The following is a 24,904-nucleotide window of genomic DNA, read 5'->3' on the forward strand; positions in this document are numbered from 1 at the left end:
TCCTCAGGCCCTTCCTCCAAGCCTTCCTCCTCCTCCTCCTCCTCCTCCTCAGGCCCTTCCTCCAAGCCTTCCTCCTCCTCCTCCTCCCCTTCCTCCTCCTCCTCTTCTGGCCCTTCCTCCAAGCCTTCCTCCTCCTCCTCCTCCCCTTCCTCCTCCTCCTCCTCAGGCCCTTCCTCCAAGCCTTCCTCCTACTCCTCCTCCGCTTCCTCCTCCTCCTCCTCAGGCCTTTCCTCTAAGCCTTCCTCCTCCTCCTCCTCCGCTTCCTCCTCCTCCTCCTCAGGCCCTTCCTCCAAGCCTTCCTCCTCCTCCTCCTCCCCTTCCTCCTCCTCCTCCTCAGGCCCTTCCTCTAAGCCTTCCTCCTCCTCCTCCTCCTCCTCCTCTTCCTCCTCCTCCTCCTCAGGCCCTTCCTCTAAGCCTTCCTTCTCCTTTTCCTCCCAGACTTTGGGGGAGTGTTGTGTGCCTTCAATTCCTTTTTGGGGACCCCAAGGCAACACTGTCACAGGAGTTTCTTTGTAGATTTTGTTGCAGAGGGTTTACCATTGCCATCCTTTGAGGCTGAGAGAGTGTGCCTTGGGGGCTTGGGGTGTGCTGCGTGCCTTGAACTCGTGTCTAGTGACCCTATTCCCAGGGTTTTCTTGCCTTCAGGTTTGCCTTTCACGTTGCCCTTTGTCTTCCTCTGAGGCTGAGAGAGTGTCTGCTGCCCAAGGTTCCCCCGCAGCAGGTTTCATGGCCCAGAATGAATGCCATTTTCATCATGTAGATGTGTGTTTGTGTGTGTGTGTTGTATGCCTTCCAGCTGGCCATTGGTCTTCCTCTGAGGCTGAGAGAGTGTGACTTACCCAAGGTCACCCATTTTATATAATGGGTCTTGAGCACCCATGGATTTTGCTATCCAAACCAAATCCCAAAGGATACCAAGGGCCCATTGTTTTTAAATCTTTTTTTTTGCAAACAGCAAAGCAGATCTTGCTTGCCTGATCTTTGCATGTTCAAGAGCAGTGTTGGGCAAATGCTAAGAGCTGCCTTGTGAGGTTAGGAAGGGGGTCCTGGAAAACAGTCCTCTTCCTCTGGACCCACAGACTCAGAAAGACATGGGCCCCCCATTCAATGGGACCCCTTTCTTTGAGGCTGCTCTAGGTCCAGGAGGGTCTCTCAGGAGAGATTGGGAAAGTCAGCCTTTGAGGAGCTCTGGTCCATAAAGGTTAATATCTCCAGGCTTTGCTGAGAGGGCAATATTTGGGATTTGGGCAGATCCAGGCTGCAGGGCTCTCTCAGATCTGGTTCAAAAACACTGCAGAAATTATGATGATGATGATGATGATGATGATGATGATGATGAATCTTCCCTTCAAACCCACAGAGCCTTCTGGACGCTCAATATAGTAACAGAGGTCAAAAACATATTGCAGAAATAATCCAGTTTGCAGAAATAAACCACTTCAACTGCCCTAGTTCAGTACTCGGGAATCCTGGGAATTTTAGTTTATTATGGCATCTGAGTTGTCTGACAGAGAAGACTAAATATCTCACAAAACTACAGTTCCCAGAATTCCCTAGCATTCAGCCAGACAGTTAAAGCAGCCCTGAACTTGGACCATTGTTAGCGGTTGGCTTGGAGCCTGAATAGGGTTCTAGAAGGCTGGTGGCTTTGGTCGTTGGCTGCTTGGGAAGAAGGGCTCCTTCTGGGTTTCCTTGGCAGGAAAGGAAAGGAAAGGTGGGTGCCTCAAGATGTTGATGGGAGACCCCTAAATTTGGTTCCTTTGTAAGAATGCTGACTGAGGGGGAAGAGAAGGGTAATGGATTTGGTCTCCAGGGAGGCCCCCAGTCAGGCAGGGCAGGCCACACAACATTCACTAACTCCGAAGTCAAATCCTGGTTTCCCTTCTTTTGCCCAGGACCTAAACCTGGACCAGAAAGGATCAGGTTTTATTTGCTTTCTTTTCCTGTAACAGGTGTTTTTCCTTGCCCTTTTTACACGTGGCAGTAAAGATACGATACATCAGGGCCTGGCATTGAGCTTCCAGTTTTCATGCATGATCTTCAGACAGGAGATGAGGCTGACTCTTCTCCATTTTGGAGGGAGCCCAATTCCAGGAAAGAGGAAAGGTCAGATGTGATGTGAGAGCAGTAGCTTATTATAATTTGCGAGGCTTGGTTAATTGGTTTCTACAACTAGAAAAATTGCAGGGGTCTATGGATTGGTTTAGTTTCTTGCTTTCTCTCAGTTGTGGTGGTACAAGGGCTCACTACTATACTCTGCATTCGCCATCTGGCTAGAAAGAAGGAGGCTAAATTAAATGCTTTTTATCCTTAGTTTTTTGTGGGTTTTTGGGGCTATGTGGCCACGTTCTAGAAGAGTTTCTTCCTGACATTTCGTCAGTATCTGTGGCTGGAATCTCTGAAAATGCCAGACACAGATGCTGGCCAAACATCAGAAGAAACTCTTCTAGAACGTGGCCACATAGCCCGAAAAACCCACAAAAAGCTATGGAAGCCGGCCATGAAAGCCTTCGACTTCACGCTTTTTATCCTGTCTCTCCAAGCAAGTGAGAAAGAATATTTCTCTCATTTCCCCTTGATCTGAGAACAGACCTTTAAAAATTTCTCTCTTCATTTCTACACAGGAAAGTATCTTGAGTAGATTTGAATGACAAATTGTGAGCGACTGTGGTTTGTAATTTATGCATTGGGCTGAATGAGATCGCTAGAGGCCCACAAACCTCAGGACCTGGCACAATCCTCAATTCACAATCCTACAAGAGAGATGGCGGGACACCAGAAAGGATGCAACCAAAGTCCTATACATATTACCCAACTGTAGCAGTTTGGTGCCATGTTAAAAGCTGTGGATCCATCCTACAGAAACCTGGGAATGGGCTGCTTAGAATTGGCTGCTTGGTAGAAGAGCCCCAGTGCAATCATTCATGAAAGTTGCTATATAATTCTAAGTACCTGAAAGATGAAATCCCAGGATTCTGTTGGACAGAGTCCTAGAGGTTTCATGGTATCAAAGTGCTAGGTATGGGCAATGGAGATACAACCCAGGTGCCAAAAAATGACCCCTAGCAATTCTGGACAGACTCATTCAGTCTCTGACTCTATTGGTGGAGGGCTATTTACACCAAGAAACCCATGGATCCTCAAGTGATCTCCAGTTTATTTATTTTATTTATATACATCCATCCTTTCTCCCAATATAGGGAGTCAGGGGGGCTAACAATAAACTTAATGCAGTACAAATTCAAAACAATGCAAAGGGATTAAAATCATAACTATATATTTTTTAAAATTACACCTTGAAAATAGTAAATTGTATCAAAAACCATATACAAACCTTGAACTCTGAATCGCACAGCCATTCAAACCTTATCTCTTGTTTTGCTTAGGATCCAACCCTTGAGGCATCAGCATTTCCAGAAAGGAGAGAAAGTGGAAGTGCGAAATACTTTTTGTTTGGAGGAAGTGTCTATCCAGGTTCTGTCCTGTAAAACTATTAGAGCCTCTTTGATGCTGTCTTTGGTGTGTTACAGACTGCCGGATTGCAGCGGTCTGCTGCCGCCGCCGCTTCACCGTCCGGGAGCTGCAGCCTTTAAACGGTGCGGCTCCCGGACGCTGCCGAGAAGGAGCGCGGAAATTGCGCTCCTTCTCAGGCCCTGGAAGAGGCACCGCAAAGCGCAAGGGGCGCATTTGCGGCATCATTTCCGGGGTGAAACGTGCGGACGCCACACGTCCAGCACGTAAATATGGCGGCGCCCGTGTATATAGGGCGCCGCCATCTTTACACCCCCGTCACGTGCTAGGGGTGAGGTCGGTATGGACGCTAGGTCCTCGGCCAACCCCTAGCACGTGATGGGGGCGTATTAAAGGCCCGTCTATAACGCCTATGATTCAGAACATATGATTTTAAGGCATTTTGCACTTCTATCTCCATCCAATAAACCTTTGAATTCTTTGAAGCATTCTGTTTTTCTTGCTGCCCATCCCAAGAGTATGAAACATAGCACCAGTCATGGAGATTCAGTCTTTTTCATTATGGGGATACGGAGCGAGGGTCACAGGATCCCCACTCCTGGCGTAAGACCTGACCCAATTCATTGTAGATGTTTGACATACTTAATGTTAGAGCCAGACTGAGAGGTTTTGGGAGTCCCTGTCCCTCCAACATTAACTTTCCCAAGAGCAGTCTAGGTCTCCCTTCCAAAGACCAGAAGTGGATGGAGAAGGAGTCCTTGGGAAGCAGAGGAGAGCTTGGCTGGACCCCCAAGGACTCTCCCTTGAAGGTTTCCATCTCTCTAGGAAATGGAGGAGCCTGGGAGGGAGACTGAGGACTAGGGCATGCTGGGAAAAGCTTCAGGGGGAGCTTATGAGAGCTAATGTGGGACTTTGCTTTCTCCTCCCAATTACTTTCCTATTTTCTTCTAACAGGCTTGAAGACAACACAAGGTAAGCTCAATGGTGGAAAAGATTACCAAAGCCATCTTCCCTATACGTTCGTTCCATGCTCACCTCCATGGCACCTTAGGAGTAAGCAAGTCTCCACTGAGGGCAGCACAGTCAAAAGACAAAATCCAAAATGGGGAGTGGTCTTTGAGATCCTGATGGTCCTCTGAGAGGAAAATGCCAGCCCCTGAAAACAATCCTGGACAGCTTTTGGTCCAAGCGGCTCTCAGCCCCTGACAGACTGTCCCTTCCCTGAGTCTTGCTTCCTGGAGGCTCAGAGGAGATTCTGGGGGCCTGAGCACCTCCTCTTCTTAGGGACCCTGACCCCCAAGTTCAGCTGACAAATGGTAATTCGCCCATGAGGAACCACCCATTCCCCGCTCTGTCCTGGCACATGCCTTAGGAAACCTCTTCCATGGAAATTTGGGTGCTCCTAATCTTAGTGGAAATGGAAACCTCTGGAATCCTCCTATTTTCCCAGCCGGGAAACAAGGTATAGTTGTGAATCTCTTCTGATGAAAAGAGGGTTTTTCTTGTTGTTGTTGTAATAACAGGGCTCCAGTCAATTGAGATCTTCTTCAGGAAGTAAAGGGAGGTTTATGCAAATGCAGAGTGACATCACTGTTACGGAAGGCTCTCTTGACCAATCAGAGAGCAAGATGAAGGTTCTTCTGGAAGCTTCCGTGAGAAGGATATATAAGGCCTGAGAGACCAAGAGACAGTTGGGGGAATTGTGTCGGTTGGAAATTGAGAGAGAGAGAGTTAAAGAGCGGATCTTGGAAGTTAGTCTCAGAATTGGATGTTTAGGTTTATTTATTTGTTTTAATCCCTTGTATGAAATATCTTGCATGACTTATAATTTAGTTATATTTATTATTTATAATGAATATCTCCTTGGAGTATCTACTACTCGACTCTCCTTTTACACGTGTTTTGCCTCGGTTGATGCTTGGGAAGATCAGTAAAGAAGTAGAAATAAGGTTCCTTAACCGGTCCCAGTGTAGGTTAAGGGAAATCCTTTTATAATTCACTGTGTGGAGGCAGCGTGATTTAAGGAATTTAAGGGTCTGCTGGGCTAAGAGCCATAACAGGGCTGTGGTTTGGCTGCTTGGGCCCCAGGAGATCATCACAATCTCTGATCCCATGCATTGTGCAGGTCATACTCTCGATGTGGTCTTCTGTACGGAACAGGCACATCCATGGATAGAGGTAGTCCATATCTCCGCATTGCCAAGGACCATGGATCGTTTCCTGGTCAAGGTTGGGCTGAAGGTCACTATTCCCTCCGTTGGGGCAGAGGACCTATTAAAATGGCCCCACATAGAAGCTAGTAGAGCAATGGCTGTGAGATCTATTGGAGCAATCCTTAGATCCTACAACCAGGCAAGGGGTCATCTGGTCGCACCAGCTCTAAAGTTATAGCTCAGATCCTATATGGCGCTTGTGTGGGGATGGGATGATTCCCAGTTGGTGAAACTGGAGGCCATCCAGAATACATCTTTCAAGAAATTGCTCCTATTTTCACCTGGCACACCTGCAGCTTTGGTTTGGGCTGAGGTCGGCCTCACTTCCATCAGAGCTCATATTCATTTTGCTTTATTTAACTACTGGAGATCTGTAATAGGTTCTCCGGTTAAGGTTTTTCCTAAGTTGTGTTTCCAACATTTACCAAGTTGCAAAGTGTGGAGTTGAAGATACCATAGGTTGCTTGAATCATATCATGCTCTAACTGAAAATCCTTCTACCCGGAATTCAAGAGAGAAGCTTCGTGAATACATTTTTAACCATGATGGGTATCTGGATAGACTGGCTATTAACAATTCGAAATCTTCCAAATGGTTTAGATTATATAAATTGGACCATCAGATGGCTGTTTACCTAAGGAAGCTTACATTCCCAAAGCTTAGGCAGGCTTTTACAGCTCTTCGTTTCCAAACAATGCCTTCAGCCATGATCGATGGTAGATATTCACACACACCTACGGATTCTGGTTTATGTATTTGTGGAGCTCCAGAAATCGAGGACTTGCCTCATTATCTGCTTTTTTGCTCACTATATACTGATCCAAGAACTAAATTTATGGGATCTATTCTGTCCAATTTACAGTCTAATACCACTTCTGAAAAGATTTCTTTTTCTCCTGTCTGATATTGATTCTCAGGTAACTTATAAGGTTTCACTGTTTGCCTCAGCAGCAATCAAAATTCGGGAAAGGTTAATAGCGGACATAGCAGTTGATTGTCATGGGGATGATCTTATCTAAACTTTGAAGTTCTTTTTAACGTTGTTTTATTTAAATGTCTGGAATTTTATTATGTTTAATGTATAAAATTTGGATGTTAGTTATTTGATGGAGCATTTTATAATTCTGAATTTCTGTCATTGGTTTTACATTTTAACCATGCGAATGGCCTTTGGCTTAAGCATTAATAAAAAAAAATTGATTGATTGATCTAATGCTATTGAAGCCTATGCTGTGTGATGTTCTTTATTTGGCACAAAAATCTCCTCCAAATGAGGCATCAGAAGGGAGGGTCTCTCCTCTGCCCCACTTTCCAGGAGGAAGGGGGCTCCTCAAACCCCTTTTTACCTTCAGATCCCCCTTCCCTCCATGGCCATGCCTCACTTCAATGGTCCCCCCTGCCCTCTTTTCTCATAATAACCTCCCAAGTACCTGGGCCCCAAGGACCCCCTGAAGGAGGGGGCAGGGAAGGAAAGAGGGAGAGGCGGACTGGCAGGTCCCCTGCCTTTCTTTGTGGGGAGATCGGGGTTTCATTCCTTCTTACAACACCCCAACCGCCCCCCCCCCCCCCCCCGAAGACCCTCCAGCCAATCCTTCAAAGTAACAATGGCTCTCCTCCACTTTCCTCACTTGGAGCAGGCTGTGAGGGCAGCAATGGCTTCAGAGGCTGAAACTCTGCATGCACATTAGCAGCCATAGGCCCCTCCTGAGTATGCGCAGGGATTGCATGGCCCTTGCTGCTGCTGCTGCTTATTCCAGTCTCGGCCTTTGGAAGAAGGGAAAGAGTACGCCCTTCCTTCTTTCTTTCCTTCCTTCCAGGATGGAGCCCAACCAGTGGAGCTGGACTCAGGAGAAAAAGGCTGGGAAGGCTCTGCTTTGTACATATAGCTCTGTTTCTCTCTCTCTCTCTCTCTCTCTCTCTCTCTGTGTGTGTGTGTATGCGTTTGCCTCTGTTCTTATGGCTGGGAATGGAGCTGAGGACTGAGGAGAGAAGAAAGTGTCAATTTTGTGCAAATTCACAACTTCTGTCCATCAATGAGTCCAGTGTGTTGAAACAGCAAAGAACTTTATTAAAAACACATAGTGAGAAATTCATCTTTTAAATCAGAGCTGCCCTCCCCAAGCCAAAGAATACATTAAATCCCTAAAACCAAAAACTCCAACCTCTTCCAAACCTAGCCCCCACCTCCAATTCCCACAGTCTACGCCTCATAGGTAAAAAGCCCCCTTTGCCATGCCCAGAAACTAGCCCTCTTTATGTTAATACCGACTACCAACTTTCTTCATCCAACATCCCACAAATTCCAAAAGCTATCATTCCCTTAACTATTCTATCCAGCTGCAACAAATCCCACCCCTCTATCTAGCTAACCTATTCCACAACCCATAATCCCCAGCCAAATTTATAAACTAAAGCAAAGAAATATACTAATAGCAATTAAAACCAAAACTTAACAAAATATAGCTTTAAAACTTAAACAGACATATCGACAGACAAACCTAACACACAAAATCACAAGGGCCTTTTCTTATCACCAGCGGACTGAAAATATATTCTTTGTATTCATTCTTGAGAAAAATAATGTCATTTCACTTCTGGGATTTGTGTGGCTTCTCTCCAGTGTGGATTCTCTGATGTCTCACTAAGTTTGACTTTGAAGAAAAACATTTCCCACAATGCTGGCATGTGTATGGCTTTGCTCCTGTGTGGATTCTCCAATGCATGACAAGGACTGATTTGTAGGCATAACTTTTCCCACAATGCTGGCATGTGTATGTATTCTCTCCAGTGTGGACTCTCTGATGTATCACTAGGTTTGATTTCGACGAAAAACATTTCCCACAATGCTGGCATTTGTATGGCTTCACTCCTGTGTGGAATCTCCGATGCATGACTAGGATTGACTTGTAAGCAAAATTTTTCCCACAATGCTGACATTTATGTGACTTCTTTCTTGTGTGGACTCTTTCATGACTGACAAGTTCTTCTGTAAACAAGGAAAATGACAGACAAGACTATCTCAGCATTAAGAGAGGAAGATGTTACCCCAAGTTCTAGCCCCACATTCATCCCTCCCTATTTCAGATTAAATTAAAAAGTTGGTGTAAGTGACCCGATCATAACTGCTTCTAGATGCCCCCAAATACATATAATGATTGCATCCTTACTCATAGGAGCTAGCAAAGACGGAAGGAACTTTTATGAGGAAATCAGTGGAACCAGAGAGTCAGGCAGTTGAAAAATATTCCATTAAATATATGTAAAAATATTTTGATTGAAAAGTGGCATCGTTTCCTGTGAGACTGCCATAGAGTACAGAGTCAGAGCCCAAGGCATGATGCAAGCTAACTGCAAAGGACACTTCATGCTGTTTGGCAGCAGAAGATGACTCACAACAACCAATACACTATTCAGCTCACATGTGGATTGATGTGGATTGGATTAGATTGGAGTTGTGTATACAAGAGATGAACATGAAGGAAGTCAGAGAGGAGAGCTTGCAAATATTTGTATTATTTTGCAACTCAAGATAGAGAACCTCCAAGGATTTCAATGAAATCAGCTGTGTTTGTGACTCTATTTTTAAGTGAAAAGTGGTCAGTGCATTGCCAATATCTATATCTGGATATTTGCTTCCGTACTCTGCTATGTTATTGTTGGCTGCATCTGGGATTGCCACCCTCAGATTGTGCTGTATATTGGCTTGTGAATGTGATCAGAATTCAGAGCCAAGAAGGACCAAGAGCCGATGTGCTAATCCTTTTTGTCTGAGATATTTGCACCAAGCACCCATTGCATTCAATTTGGTTTCAAACCATTCTCTCCCCCAGGAATCTTTCTAAAGCAATTTAAACCTTTTTGAACACTCCGTTTCTGATCCCAAGAAACAATCACAGTATAAATATCTGCCCAGACTGGCTGTTCTTTGACGTCAGTCCAATTACAGACAGACAGTCTGTCGGTTTAAATGGCTAAGCACCTCAATGCACTCGCCAGCTCCACTTGCCATGGAAGTTACTGACTTCTCTCCCATTCTGGACCCTCAGCAATTGGAATCAAGATCCATCTAGGTAAAGTTTTACCATTAGCAAAGCCTCACACTAATCACAACTCCCACCTTTGTTACCTAGTTCATGTGTGTGTGTGTGTGTGTGTGTGAACACCTATATCTGTATATGCGTGTGTATGCATGTATTTTTCTTTTCCCATAAATAAAACATAAAAACCTATTTCAAATGCCTTTGGAGTTCTCTGTGCTTCCAGGCCTGGTATAGTTGGGCTGAATCCCGAGGTCGCTCTTGCCGCAACCAAACTATATATCTCCTTTCAGCTAAGTACCAAATTCCCCTAAAAGCATAGCACTTGCGGGTGTCCTCCCCAGACTGCAGCATTCTGGGTAACAAAGGGCCTCTGGAATCAACCATGGAGCTAAGCAAGCTTAGTTAGGAAAAGAAAACCTAGAGAAAAAGCAGGTTTTGTTTCCCCCTTTCCTCCTTCCATAGATATTACTCATAATTGCTAAATGGAACTTCTAAATATGTCTGAAAACAAAGATTTAAGACGATTCTCAGAGGTTCTCTTAAACCAGTTCTTAAAATCTGTCAGGTTTGTGGATGCCTCCCAATCCCCAAGGCCCCTCTCATTTGGTGTCTGTCCAATAGTGCCTCACTAAACTACAGATTCAAATATTCTACAGGATGTTGCTATCACAATTAAACTATGCTTGAAAGGGATCTAGGACTCCTAAAGGCCAATGTGATTCTAGACTGCATCAATATGAGTATAGTTTCTAGATCAAGGGAAGTAATAGTGCCACTCTATTCTGCTTTGGTCAGGCCTCTCTTGGAATAATCCTGTGTCTGGTTCTGGACCCCACAATTCAAAAAGGATGTTGACAATTGGAACGTGCCCAGAGGAGGGCAACCAAAGTGTTGAAGGATCTGGAAACCATCAAGCCCTATGAGGAGTGACTTAGACAGCTGGGAATGTTTACCCTGGAGAAAAGAAAGTTAAGAGTGGATATGATATCCATGTTCAAATATCGGAAAGGATCGTATTGAGGATGGTGGAAGCATGCTTTCTGCTACTACAGAAAAAAGGAGACACCACAATGGATGCAAGCCAAAGGGAAAGAGGTTCCACTTAAATATTAGGAGGAACTCTGGGACAGTAAGAGCTCTTCGACAGTGGAATATACTCCCCTAGAGTTTGGTGGAGTCCTCTTCTTGGGAAGTCTTTAAACAGAGGCTTGGAATGTGTATTCCTGCATGGCAGAAGAGGGTTGAACTGGATGGCCCTTGTGGTCTATTACAAATCTATGATTCTATAATACTAGTGGAATCATAGCACCATGATAATTAAGCATAACAGGGACCTCAGTCTTCATAGAAAGGACAATGGATTCCGGTTACTTACCCACAGAGGCCACATTCTCATAATTCTCCATCATCACATAACTGTACATCAGTCTCTGCTTCTTTGTCAACAGTTTCCATTCGTCCTCAGTGAAATAGACTGCCACATCCGCAAAGGTCACCTGAAATAGAAAAAAGCCCTCATCCAGAGAGTGACGAAGCAAAAGGAGAGGAAAGCACATGGTGCTTTGCAAATATTATTTCAATACTTCAGAATTCAGTCCAGGAAATAAACATTAAATTCTGTCAGCAAGAAAAAAGCTACTGCCTTTGAGATCCACTTTGTCTTGAATCCTTTCAATATAATAAAAAATATAATTTAGGCCATGGCTGGGATATTGAGGATAGATTAGGATACCGACTATCCCAAAATATATAGTACATTTAGCCACAAAAGAATTATGGTGCATTTAGCCATTTCTTGCCAAATTTTAGAGGCAAATGTCATTTTAAAAAACAGTTGTGGGGAGCACTCTGGACTTGAGGGCCACTGGGCCCACCCTCAATTTAGATCCAGAGACATACTCCCATATCCCCAACATTTCACAGATAGGAAAAGCAATACACATGTGGAGAAGCAATCCAGAAGGCGGTGGAGATAGCCAAAGTTGTTGATCAGGAAGAACACACAAGCTAGGAAGGGCACAGCAGTTTGCTTTTGCTTCAGCCTCCTGGGAAGGGCAATATCCTGCTTCCTTCTTTCCTCTCCTCTCCCCACTTTTGAGTTGATGGGGGCAAATTGAATGGCATTCAGGAACTGAAGTGAGCTGAGAAGGGGGAAAGTGGGAGGAGGAGAGAGCAACCGGGACATTTTCAAAAGCGCCTGAAAAAGTGGGGTGACAGAGGATTAACTAGGACTGTCTCTGCTAAATTGGGAGCGTATGTTCTCCGCTTGCTTTCATGAACTGGCCCAGCAGTGACACAGATGAAACTAATAGTCAAGAACCTCGACTCACCAAAGAGTTCTTGTACCTCTGCATCCTCTTTCTCTTGGAGCCCAACTCCCTCCGCTTGGCCTCTGTGTTGGCCATCAGGTGGGCAGCGGTCCTGGTGGTCTTGCACTTGGATCACTTCCAGCCAAAGGTGCCCCAAAGCTGTGTCCAAGGGAGCCGAGATGAGGTTCCTGCAAAAGGAGAGCAGAGATTCAAAAAGGATGCATATTGCATCTCCTATAAAGAATTAATGCAAATAGATAGAACTGGTTATAGAATAAAGACATGATCCTAATGGTCAGGGTTATGATCTTTCATGGTTCTTTGACAGACAATTAAGAGAGCTCTTCCTAATGGATAAAACACAATATGGTATTTGCAAATCAGACTCTGATCTAGAACGGGAAATAATGTCGAATAAAGATGCCTTATTGGCAAGACTTTGTATTCTTAAAATCTACACAGAAGAAGAAGTTATTAAAGAAAATATGATCAGATGGTCTCAAAACTTTGGTTTTGCAATTGAATTAGACCAGTGGGAGGACACTTGGAAACAAAGATTGAACTATACTTTTTGGGGGGACAAGTCTCCTCTTAGAAGCCAAAGCCCAATGTTTGTGAAAAATCAGAATAAGGCTTGTATTAAAACTATCATCCCCATTTCTGATCCCTTTTAAAACCCATGATCCCCAGAAGGAGCAGAGCTTTGTAGTAAGAAAGCCCTTTCAGAAAAGACACACAAAGAGACACCCTTCCTTCCTTTTGGCCCAAGGAGCCTGGCCTCCTTCGCTCTCTGGAGCCTCAGGAAAGAAAGAGAAGCCTCTGTTCAACTGAGGCCTCAGAGAAAGTTCTGGAACATTATTCCCCACAGTCACAAGCAGCACAAAATGGCCTCCAGAACACAAAATGGCTGCCAAAACACAAAATGGCCACTGGAACACAAAATGGCCGCCAAAACACAAAATGGCCACTGGAACACAAAATGGCCACTGGAACACAAAATGGATGCCAGAACACAAAATGGCTGCCTCTTCCTCAGCACTTGGCAGTTGTCAGTTTGAGGCCTTCAGGGAGAGAAAAAGAGACTGAGGGGAAGAGAGGAAGGAGGTCCTGGAGGGAGGGGGCCTTGGGAGATTTCGGGCAAACTGGATCTGAAAGATAGTAGTAGCCTTTTATCTTGCCAATGGGATTTGCCAGCATCCACATGGCCAGAAAGAGGAGAGGTTCTGCCCTGCAATAAGGCCCCCTCCAATCCCTCTCAACCAAGGACTACAACTCCCATGTCTGTCTGTGTGTCTTTCTCTTTCTTTCTTTCTTTCTTTCTTTCTTTCTTTCTTCTTTCCCATGTATTCCCATGTACAACCTGTGAAATAATTGCAGACTTTTTTCTGTTCTTCATGTGTGTCTTAGAGTCATTTCCAATTTATGGTGACCCTAAGGCAACCTTATCATGGGGTTTCCTTGGCAAGTTTCTTCAGAGAGGGGTTGCCATTGCCATCCTCTGAGGCTGAGAGAGTGTGACCATCAAAGGGTCACCTAAGTCCACAACACACTGCAGCAGTAATCCAATCTGAGATTGCTTTAACTGCCCTGGCTCAGTGCTAGGGAATTCTGGGAAATGTAGTTTTGTGAGACATTGAGCCTTCTCTGTCAGAGCGCTCTGGTGCCACAATAAACTCCAGTTCCCAGGATTCCCTAGCACTGGGCCAGGGCAGTAAAAGCGCTCTCAAAATGGACTATTGCTGCCGTGTGTTTTGGACCTTTCTTGGCCGCAAACTGTCCATAGCCTGCAATGCATCTCCTAATTCTGTTGGCAGTCCCTCCCTCCCAACACTTTCTCATTTCCCCCCAAAACCAGCACAAAGCTGGCAGATGGAAAGAGGTTTTAAAGCAGCATTTAAATCTGCCATATTTTAATAAAAGACTAAATGTCCCAAATGCTGTTATCAGTTTTGTACCTATTATTACAGAAAGACACAGAGTGCAAACTCCTCAAGTACCTTTATTTTCTGGAGTGAGATGGGCTTTTCCAACTGACTCACTGTGATGATCTCCGGTGGTCCAAGCAGCCAAACTGCAGCCCTGTAATAATAATAATAATAATAATAATAATAATAATAATAATAATAATAATTTTATACCCCTCTCTTCAGCCAAAAGGCTATCAGAGTGGATTAGAAATTGTTAATTAGATGTTTAGACATTATGACCCTTAGCCCAGGAGACTCTTAACTTCCTGAAATCACGCAGTGAATTATAAAAGGATTTCCCTTAACCTACACTGGGACCAGTTAAGGAACCTTATTTCTCCTTCTTTACTGATCTTCCAAGCATCAACTGAGCCAAAACACATGTAAAAGGAGCGTTGAGTAGTAGATACTCCAAGGAGATATTCATTATAAATAACAAAATATAACTGAAATATAAGTCATGCAAGATATTAAGAATCTTGCAGGTACAATATTTGTAAGTATATAATATTCAATTCATACAAGCTATTAAAAAATAAGTAAACCCAAGGGTCCAATTCTGAGACTAACTTCCCAGATCCGCTCTTTAACTCTCTCTCTCGATCTCCAACCGACACAATTCCCCCAACTGTCTCTTGGTCTCTCAGGCCTTATATCTCCTTCTCATGGAAGCTTCCAGAAGAACCTTCATCTTGCTCTCTGATTGGTCAAGAGAGCCTTCTGTAGCAGTGATGTCATTCTGTGTTTGCATAAACCTCCCTTTTCTGCCTGAAGAAGACCTCCATTGACTGGAGCCCAGTCATTACACTTTCCCAAGGCAAGGCTTGCACCCATTTCCCAATGTTGTTCTTTGGGTCTGCCTTCCAGTTGTTTCCAGGTCTTATGGTGACCTTATGGGAGTCTCTGAAGGGGTTTTCTTGGCAGGTTCCTTCAGAGTGGGTTTCCCATGGCCATCCTCTGAAGCTGAGAGAGTGAGACTTATCATCATCATCATCATCATCATCATCATCATCATCATCATCATCATCATCGTTTATTTCTATAGCGCTGTAAATGTACACAGTGCTGTACATACAAATGATCAAGTCAATAAAAATAAAACCTGCCAATCTATAAAATATGTATAAAACAATAGGCAATAATATAAAATAGAATTGGTTAAAATAAGCAAGCAACAATTAGAAACATCAACATCAACATGAGGGACGTTTTTGCCATGCTTCTGGGAAGCGAGCGGAGGACACCTCATCTTATGGCATTATATTGACCCAGGGGTCCCACAAAACATGGCGGAAATGCCCCTCACATCCCAAGATCACGAAAAGACCCCAGACATTTTTGACTGCTGTGGGTTACAGAGAAGTCCCTGATGCATGGAGCCGTGGGTCATGCTTTGCCCACCACATTTTAACCTGAAAGGGAAGCCCAGGTGGGATGGGGAGAATCTGGTGTCACTTTTAAGGCATGTATTATTTAAGCATGAGCTGTTTTGCATCAACTCAAATGTGTATTTTTATTTCTTGCAACATAGTAGGGCCCAGGGCAGTTCACCAATGCTCCCAGAGAGGGATTTCGGAGAGGACTATTTTCAGTTCTTGGTGGGAAGAAGCCGTTGTATTCCATGGGCACAAAAGGAAGGTCCCAGAAGGTCCAATGCTTCAGACAGCGACTCCTCCCCAACCGCAGAGGCCCTGCTCCTAGGTCTCTGGCCTCTCAGCCTGGAGAGACACAGCTTCTTTCCATTCAGCCTTCCTCTCTCCTCTCCCAAAATGGAGGACAAAAGAAGGTTCTGGCTACTAGGGTTGCCATGACTCTCTTCCACAAAACTCCAGATGCAAGTCTACAAAAGCATATGCTACAACTTTTTTCACTCAGTTAGTAACAAAGGTGCTACCAGATCCCTTAGGATACTGATATTCCTGAATAACATGGCTTATGGTTGAATCTGCACTGCAGAATTCATGCAGTTTGACATCGCTTTAACTGCCATTTCTCAATGCTATGGGATTCTGGGATTTGTAGTCTCTTTTCACACTAGAGCTCCCTGAGAGAGGCTACATAGCTCACAAAACTACAGATCCCAGATCTCCATAGAATTGACCCATGGCAGTTAAAGCAGTGTTGAAATGCATGATTTCTGTAATGCAAATGAAACCTATGTCTCTGAATCCTAGACCCTTGGAAGAGACTTTAGCAAAGGTGAGTCCCCCTTGACTTCTATGGGGCAGAGAGGGAGGGAGGGAGAAAAGCCCCAAACAGCCATGAGACGAAGAGGGATTCCTACTCTAGGGATCATATCCAGAGGTTGCCATGCTGGCTGGACCATACAGCAAACCACAATAACACCCACAATCCACAAAACAGGGATACCTTTAGTGGCCAGCCAAAATGCACAAAATAGATAAAGCAAGCTTTTAAAGCTCAACTGTCTTCTTCATTGGGAAAAAGTGTTAAACATCAAACAGGAGAAAGGTATCACTGTTTTGTGGGGTTTGGAGGTTGTCGTTTGCAGTGTGGCCAAAAATACCTTCTCCTGGATATGCTTTCTAGATTTCAGGATTCTGTACTTTTTAAAACTTTATTGGTAAAAGGGGAAAAAAACAACAACATATGGGACCAACAACAATAACACAGATACAATTAAAAGACTTGACAAATACAAATATTCACAAGCGACAAAACTTGTTAAACATACTAAATTACATCCAAACTCACCATACATCCAACCTCAGATTCCACAACAAACAAACTAAAAGACTTCCAAAGTTTATGTTCTTTGCTGCGTCTTTGTTTTCTCTTTATCTGTTGTTTGCCCTTCAGTCTTCCTTTCTTTTTTGATATAGTCCAGCACTTTATCCCAGTCTTCTATCAATCTATACATTTTAGTTTTGTTTTGTTTCTGTAAGATCCTTGTGAGTTTATCTGCTTCCAATGCATCAAATAGTCCTAACAGCCTTCCTCTACTTCAAGAACTTTCCTTTGTCTCCATTCTTTTGCTAGGGTCATCCTTGCTGTTTTTGCTAGGGTCATCCTTGCTGTTGTGTCACACCTTTCCCCGTTAATCACTGGGCAGTGAATCCTATCTTTCCCATGGCTCCCCACATTTCTCCTAACCTGATCCCCATTCGGCCTCTCCCTTTCTCCCTGCTTCCCTTCATCTGTTCCCTCTGGAACTGCCGCTCTGCTGCCCCTAAAGCAACAGCAATTCATGACCTTTTTCTCTCTAAATCCTTTAACCTCCTCGTTCTCACAGAAACCTGGCTCCCAGCCCATGATACTACAACCTCCGCTGCCCTTTCTTTTGGTGGTCTCTCCTTCACCCACTCCAGCCGCCCTGAGGGTCGAGGAGGAGGGGTTGGTACCTTGCTACCTAACTCCTGCCAGTGGGGCATTGAATTTCCTCCAGGTTTTCATCCATGGGGCTGGAGCCCCTTTCCAAAATAGAGTCAGCACCAGAGAGAGCTCAGACTAAAAGACAGAGCAGATTCACCAACCCACTAACATGGAAGTCTCCATTCACTACTCTCTATGTGATATAACTCCAAGCCATTGTCCTCCAATGTCCTCTTTCCCTCCCAGTTAACATTTGTAGATTATCCCTTGCAGATCTTGGAGAATGAACTTCCAACCGAAGGAATAGCAGTATCCTTATTTTACTAGCATCTGTTCTTTTTAAAGAAATGCTTTTGTTCATTCTTTATTTTGTATTTTAAGCCACATCTCTCCTGTGTTGGCATCCCTTCACTGGCTCCCTCTCCCTTTCCGCATTCAGTATAAGCTCCTGCTGTCGACATTCAAAGCCCTCCATGGACTGGCCCCTCCTTACTTATCAGACCTTCTTTCTCCTCACCTTCCCACCAGGGCCCTCCGTTCTGGTAGTCAAGGGTTCCTGTCTCAGCCCAGGATTTCCTCTGCCCCATCCCGGATTCGCCCCTTTTCACTTGCTGCCCCTCACTCCTGGAACCTTCTTCCTCCACAAGCAAGAGCCATCACTTCTTTAACCAGCTTCAAAACGGAGCTGAAAACCATCCTATTCAGAGAAGCCTTCCCAGGCATCGCATAATTGTCGCTTACTATCTGATGTTCTGTTGTTGGCTGTTTATCGATCCATTTCCTGTATTGCTATGTACTGTATATGTATTATCCTACTTGTGAGTATGTATTTTCCCTGGATAATGATTAACCTTCCATTTTGGAGCCAAGCCCTCCCTCCAGTCCATCTGCCTTGGTCCAGGCCTCGGAGGTAGAGAGGAACTGCTGGACCTCTTACCCTTTCCCGTCACCACTCCCTTCTCCTTCTGTGTCATGTCTTTTTAGATTGTAAGCCTGAGGGCAGGGAACCGTCTAACTAAAAAGATTGCATGTACAGCGCTGTGTAAATTTACAGCGCTTCATAAATAAAGGTTAATAATAATAATAATAATAATAATAACCTTGAGACCCATCCATGGGAGAAAGATGGGATGAAATGCAATAAATAACACAGCTATACAGTTCAAAGAACGTACAATAGGAATGAATGAATAAGAAGGATGCTTTCAGGTGAGTTCAACCAGTCCAACTTGTGATGCCTTCACAAAGCAGGAGTAGGTTCCACTGTAAGAAAGACAGTACTCAAAACAATAACATAAAATAGGAAACAGGCAAACTAACCCAGAGAAATGCTCTTGTCCTGAGGTCTCTCCTCCTTCTCTCAGCCTCAACTGACTCAACTCCCACCTTGGACAAGATTCTCAGTTCTTTCCAGGGAAACCAACCAAAGAAACACATTCTCCTTGGTTCCATCTGACCACTTCTCCATGAGTCCAATGACATGGGTTACATTTCTCTTAATAGGATGATTTCAACTGCTTTTTAACCTTTCACAGTCAGCTCTCAGGATCCACAGATTCTGCATCTCAATATATCCCCCAAAAGCCAACCTTGATTTTGCCATTTTATGTAAGGCGCATCATACTACAACCCCATTGTTTGTAATAGGACTTGAACATCCACGGATTTTGGTTACTTCATGGGGTCCTGAAACCAAACCTCAGCAGATACTGAGGTCAAACTGTAAATAATGTTCAAATTCTTTTTACTTTCAGAATAAACAACCATACAATCAATAAAATTACAATTCAAACATACATCACACTTGTTCTTTTTTTGTTCTTATTATTAGCATCTACTTCTTCCATCTACATCTTTCTCCTTCCTACCTCCTCTGTTGTTTAAACCGCATGTCATCCTACCTCCCTACTACCTTCTTTCTGATTCTTTCCACCTCTCTCCTCCTTTCTCTCTCTCTCCTTCATAACTTTACCACTCTCTTTCTCATCATTCCACTCTACCCAACTCTATCCTCTACCTTCTACACTTACACATACCTTCAACTACATACCTCTCTTTTTACCACCTCTATCTCCTTTCTCCCTTTCTTTCTCCCTTCTAGAAGAATAAGAAAGATCTCATTTCAGCTTCCTCACTTCTAATTTATTCTGTACTTTACCATGTATCATAACTTTCCTTTCTTTCACTATTTTATATTTACTTTACTACTACACTTCTATCTTGTTACTCAATTTACATTCTTCTACTCTATCCAAAGTTCACTTAATACACAGAAAAGAATCTACAATGTCATCTCCTTCTATCTCCTTTGAAGGCTGCTGACTCAGGCATTTCTGCATCATTATATAAAACAGTGATGACTCCACTCCACTCCTATGCCCTCTAACTCTGGGTGAATATGATGATGATGATGATGATGATGATGATGATGATGATGATGATGATATATTTAGATCCCGCCTTTTCCCGAAGGAATGAAGGTGGGTTACAAGAAAAAGTAATAAAATACAATATACATTTAAAATAATAGCCAAACCCTAACCCTCCCTCCTGCACCCCAGTCCCAATTGTAGAAGTAAATTAAGGGCCTGAACAGAAAGGCCAAAATAAAGCTGCTTTGGGTCACTTTGGAGGAATGCTGTTCAGAGACACATGCATCTTAAGAGGCCAGAAGCTGCACCAAAGCTGTACCCCAGTCCTTAGGACTGTAGCATTGCTTTGTCATGGCTTCTGGCCTCTTAGGACACATGCATCATTTAAATAGCATACCTCCAAAGTGATCCAAAGGAGCTTTGTTTTGGCCTGTCTCTATGGGCTCTAAGTAAGATAAATTACAATACAGATAAGAGAAAGATAAAATGGTCTAACATTAGGGTGGAGAGGCTGAGGGGAGAACTTCTATCTATGCAGGGTAGCCGGGTTATCGTTAACAATAACAGTGTCAGTGACAGTGAAAAGTCTAATCTGGAAAGGCCTGCTGAAAGAGATCCGCCTTAACAGCCTTTTTAAAGGCTTCTAAGGTGGAGATGTCATGGATCTCTTCTGGCAGGTCATTCCAAAGACTAGGAGTGGCAGAATAAAAGGTCCTCTGGGTTGTTGTAGCCAATCTAGTCTTCTTAGGCTTTAGGAGACTTTTTCCAGTGCAGGGAGGATTGTGTGGAAGAAGGCAATCCTGCAAGTAGTCTAGATCCAAGCCATGTAGGGCTTTAAAGGTTACATCCAACACCTTGTATCTTGCAAGTGGAGGGATTTAAGAGCCTCCCTTTGATTCTCTTGGATCCCTCTCTAAAATCTCAGGGCCCCACAGAGACTCCCAAGAGAGGAGATGAGAGGAGGCCTGGCAGCCGGAGAAGAGGGGAGGGGGGGCTTCCTTGCTTCCAGCCCCCAAAGCTGCCTCCCTACAGAAGACCCTCCAGACCCCCATCCTTGGCTCCAAAATGGGGGTTCTTCCCCTCAGCCATCCTTCTCACAGAGGAACCAAATTTGGGGGTCTCCCATCGCCATCTCGAGGCCCCCACCTTCCCTTTCCTGCCAAGGAAACCCAGAAGGAGCCCTTCTTCTTCCTAAGCAGCCAACGGTCAAAGCCACCAGCCTTCTAGAACCCTATTCAGGCTCCAAGCCAACCGCCAGCCTTTCCCAGAATTCCACGCTCTCCCTCCTCCCAGCGGAGGAGACCGGGAGACGGAGCAATGGGTGCAAACTCCAGGAAAAGAGAGTTTATTGTCTTAAACTTGTAATTTCAGTTGTGTCCCTTTATGAGAGAGAATGGGATATTATCATCATCATCATCATTAACAACAATTATGATAATTAGCTTCTTGTTCCCAAAACCACAGAGCCTTGTGAAATCTCAAAGACTGTGTTTATCACACGGAGGTTTCTGCAGCTCTTTGCAGCTCAGATCCGAAGCCACTGCGGGTCCAACGATGCAAATTCAGGCGACAACGTTTTGTGTTATCACAGGCGATTCCTTTCTTCTTCTTTTTAAATAAAGTTTATTGAGTTTAAAGTAAAACATACATACATACATCTTTCTAAAAAGAACCAACAGTTACATTGACAAGGTATATGAGGTATCAATATTTGTATGCAGCCTTTTATACTCAGAGGTTGAACAGTCAGTTCTTTGGCTTCTCCCATCTCAGACCTTCTTCAGATCAGCTCCTCGCTCCTTTTATCTTTCTTATCTCACTCATCCAACTAATCCCACTTTCCGTGTCTCTTCCTCCTCGTTCATACATACTCTAACCTTCTTTGCCCAATTTTATCCTTGATTGCTTGATTATTTCTTGCTCTGAGTCCCTGCTTAGCAACACCTTTTATATTTTACCCATCAGACCTTTTTGATATCCTTTGATCAATAAAAGCTTTTCTAGCTCTGAACTATCATCTTTTTCTCCCGTGATTTTAGGTCTTGCTGCGTTTTGGAGTAAATTTGTTGATATTCAAACCAATTCAGATTAAAACCTTGTAAATTTAAACCTTTTTGTGTTTTAATTTCTATTTCTTCACTCTTAAACTTTAAGAGATCGTCATAAATAATCCAATTCCCTTCTCTCTCCATTTTCGTTCTGTAAATGGCTTCTAAGGCGAGGCCCATTTTGGGAATCCCATAACTATCCGACCTTTATACTTGTTCCAAATCCTAAACAACGCATGTCTAATACAAGGATTGTTAATCGAGGGATCTGCTTTTTCTTTGTCATATAAGAGAAAAGCATACCTTCCAAATTTAAGGCCTTCGCCTTCCAATTCTCATGATTCTTTATCCTGCAAATTAATCCAGGTTTTAATTAGCCTCATCATATAATTTAATATTTGGAACCATTAACCCTCCTCTTTCCTTTGCGTCTTGTAAGACCTTTAGTTTTGCTCTAGGGTTTTCCCTCCCAAATGAAGTCTGTTAAATCCCTTTGCCAATTCTTAAGCATTTTCCCTGGGATTATAATAGGGAGAGTTTGAAATAAGAAGAGGATTTTAGGTAATATCATCATTTTAATGGCAGCTATCTTATCTAAGAAGATAAGTGCAGTTTATTCCAAGTATTAATTTCATTTTAATTGTTTTTCCACAGAGAGCCATAGTTATTCCCAAAGAGTTCATTTGTTTTATTTGAAATTAATCCTAAATATCTAATTTTCCCTTTAACTTCAATTCCATTGAATCCGGTTACTTTGGACATTTGTTCTTTATTCAGATTTTTTGCAAATTCACTCTGAAACCACTAAAGTCTCCAATGTTTTTTAGAGCCTTGATAAGCTTATCTGCGTTATCTAAGGGCTCCTCTAGATCTATAAACAAATCATCCGCATAGGCTTTTATTTCATATGTATGCTTTTAATTGTTACTCCCTTCAAATCAATATCCAATTTTACCTTCCTAATTAAAATCTCAATCACAACTAAGAAGAGAAGGGGAGATAAGGGGCATCCTTGACGCGTTCCCTTTTTAATTGGAAAGGAGGTGTTTTCTCTCCCTTTCTTAAAATATTAGCCTTTTGATCCAAATACAATCTCTCTTTCCGTCTATGAAAATCATCTCCTATATTCATCGCCTCTAAGATTTTAAACATTGTGTTCCAATTTACAGAATCGGATGCTTTTTGTAGGTCTAAAAGAAATAAACCTGGCTGCTTGCCATTATGTCTATGATGGTCCTCCAAAATATTCAAGGCATGCCGCGTTTTCTCTTTTAGTTGTCTTCCAGGGAGAAAACCTTTCTGATCCACATCAATAATTTCACTTAAGATCTTTTTAAATCTTTTAGCCAGAATTGCTGTGTATATTTTGTAGTCAGAGTCTAATAACGAGAGAGGCCTATAATTAGCAGTGTCATCGTCTGCTTTGCTTTCTTTCACAATTAAGGTCACATTCGCTTCTTTCCATGTATCTGGTCTTTTACCAGTAAGAGCTTCTTTGGAAACTTGGCATAACTCTTCTTTAAATGTTTTATACAAATATAAGGGAAAGCCATCTGGGGTTTTATGGGCTTTCCCTTCCTCTATGGCTTCTAACATTTCATCCATAGATATATCTGGCTCTAAGAAATTTCTTTGCCCTTCGTCTGGTTTCACTATTTCTTCTATGTTATACCAATCGAGTAAGTTTTCCACCTTGAGATTTTCACTTCCATATAAGTTTTTGAAGTATTCAAAGAAGGTCTGTTTAATATCCTCTTGTCTTGATAATATTTTCCCGTCTTTCTTGATTTTTAAGATCTGGTTTCCATTTCTCTTCTCTTTTAATTTAAGGGCTAACCATCTCCCTACTTTCTTGGCATGATCGAAATAGTCTAATTGGGGGCTCCTTCCGTGGGGCTTCCTCAGTGACCCCTCTAGGGATTGTGTTGCTTTACCATCCATCCCATTCCTTAACAGACTCTCTAGCGGAGCTGACACAACTGGTCTTTGAGCTGCTGCTGGATTCGCCTAGGCTTTTAGTCCTGGGCGACCTCAACATCCCCCTCGATGCCCCTCCTCAGCATGGCAGGGATTGCCAGGGCCTAGATGCTGCTGCTTATTCCACTGGGGGCCTTTGTGGGAAAGGAAGGTATGCTCTGGGGGTTCAGTAGCCTCCCCTTCCTTCCTTCCCTCCTTCCTTCCTTTGAGGAGACTGCAATGGAGCCCAAGGTGCAGAGCTGGACTCAGGAGAGAAAGGCAGGAAAGGAAAGCTCTAGTTTGGAAATATAGCTGTCCCTGTGTATCCTGTATATGTGTGTGTGTGTGTGTTTGCCTCTGCTTTTCTTATGGCTAGGAATGGAGCTGAGGACTGAGGCGAGAAGAAAAGGTCAGTTTTGGGCAAATTCAGAACTTCTGTGTATCAAAGAGTCCAGTGTGTTGAAACAACAAAGAACTTTATTGAGAACACATAGAAATTCAGTGTTTAAGCCAGCACTGCCCACTCCAATCCAAACAATACATTAAAACCCCAAAACCTAAAACTCCACCCTCTTCCAAACGTAGCCCCCACCTCCAATTCCCACAGCTAACAAGGCCCCCTTTTGCCATTCCCACAAACTAGCCCTTTCTGTTAATACCTGCCCCCAACTTTCTTCAGCCAACTTTCCCCACATTGCAAAAGCTATCATTCCCATAACTATTCTAGACATCTATAACAAATCCCAGCCCCCGAACTACCGAACCTATACCATGACCCACAATCTCCAGCCAAATTTACAACCCAAAGTAATTATCTATACTATTAGCTATTAAAACCTTAAAATAACAAAATACAACTTTAAAACACAAACAGACATATCGACACACAAAGCTTACAAACAAAACCACAAGGGCCTTTTCTTAGCACCACTGGATTGAAAATATATTTTTTGTATTCATTATTGAGAAAAAGAATGTTAATTCATTACTGGGATTTGTGTGGCTTCTCTCCTGTGTGGATTCTCTTGTGTCTCGCTAGGTTTGACCACCGAGAAAAACCTTTCCCACAATGCTGGCATTTGTATGGCTTCTCTCCTGTGTGGACTCTCTGATGCTTGACAAGGACTGACTTGTAAGCAAATTTTTCCCCACAATGCTGACATTTATGTGACTTCTTTCCTGTGTGGACTCTCCC

Source organism: Sceloporus occidentalis, unplaced genomic scaffold (assembly GCF_023333645.1).
Source record: "Sceloporus occidentalis isolate IW3139 unplaced genomic scaffold, rSceOcc1.0.p SCAF_86, whole genome shotgun sequence".
Classification (NCBI taxonomy): Eukaryota; Metazoa; Chordata; class Lepidosauria; order Squamata; family Phrynosomatidae; genus Sceloporus; species Sceloporus occidentalis.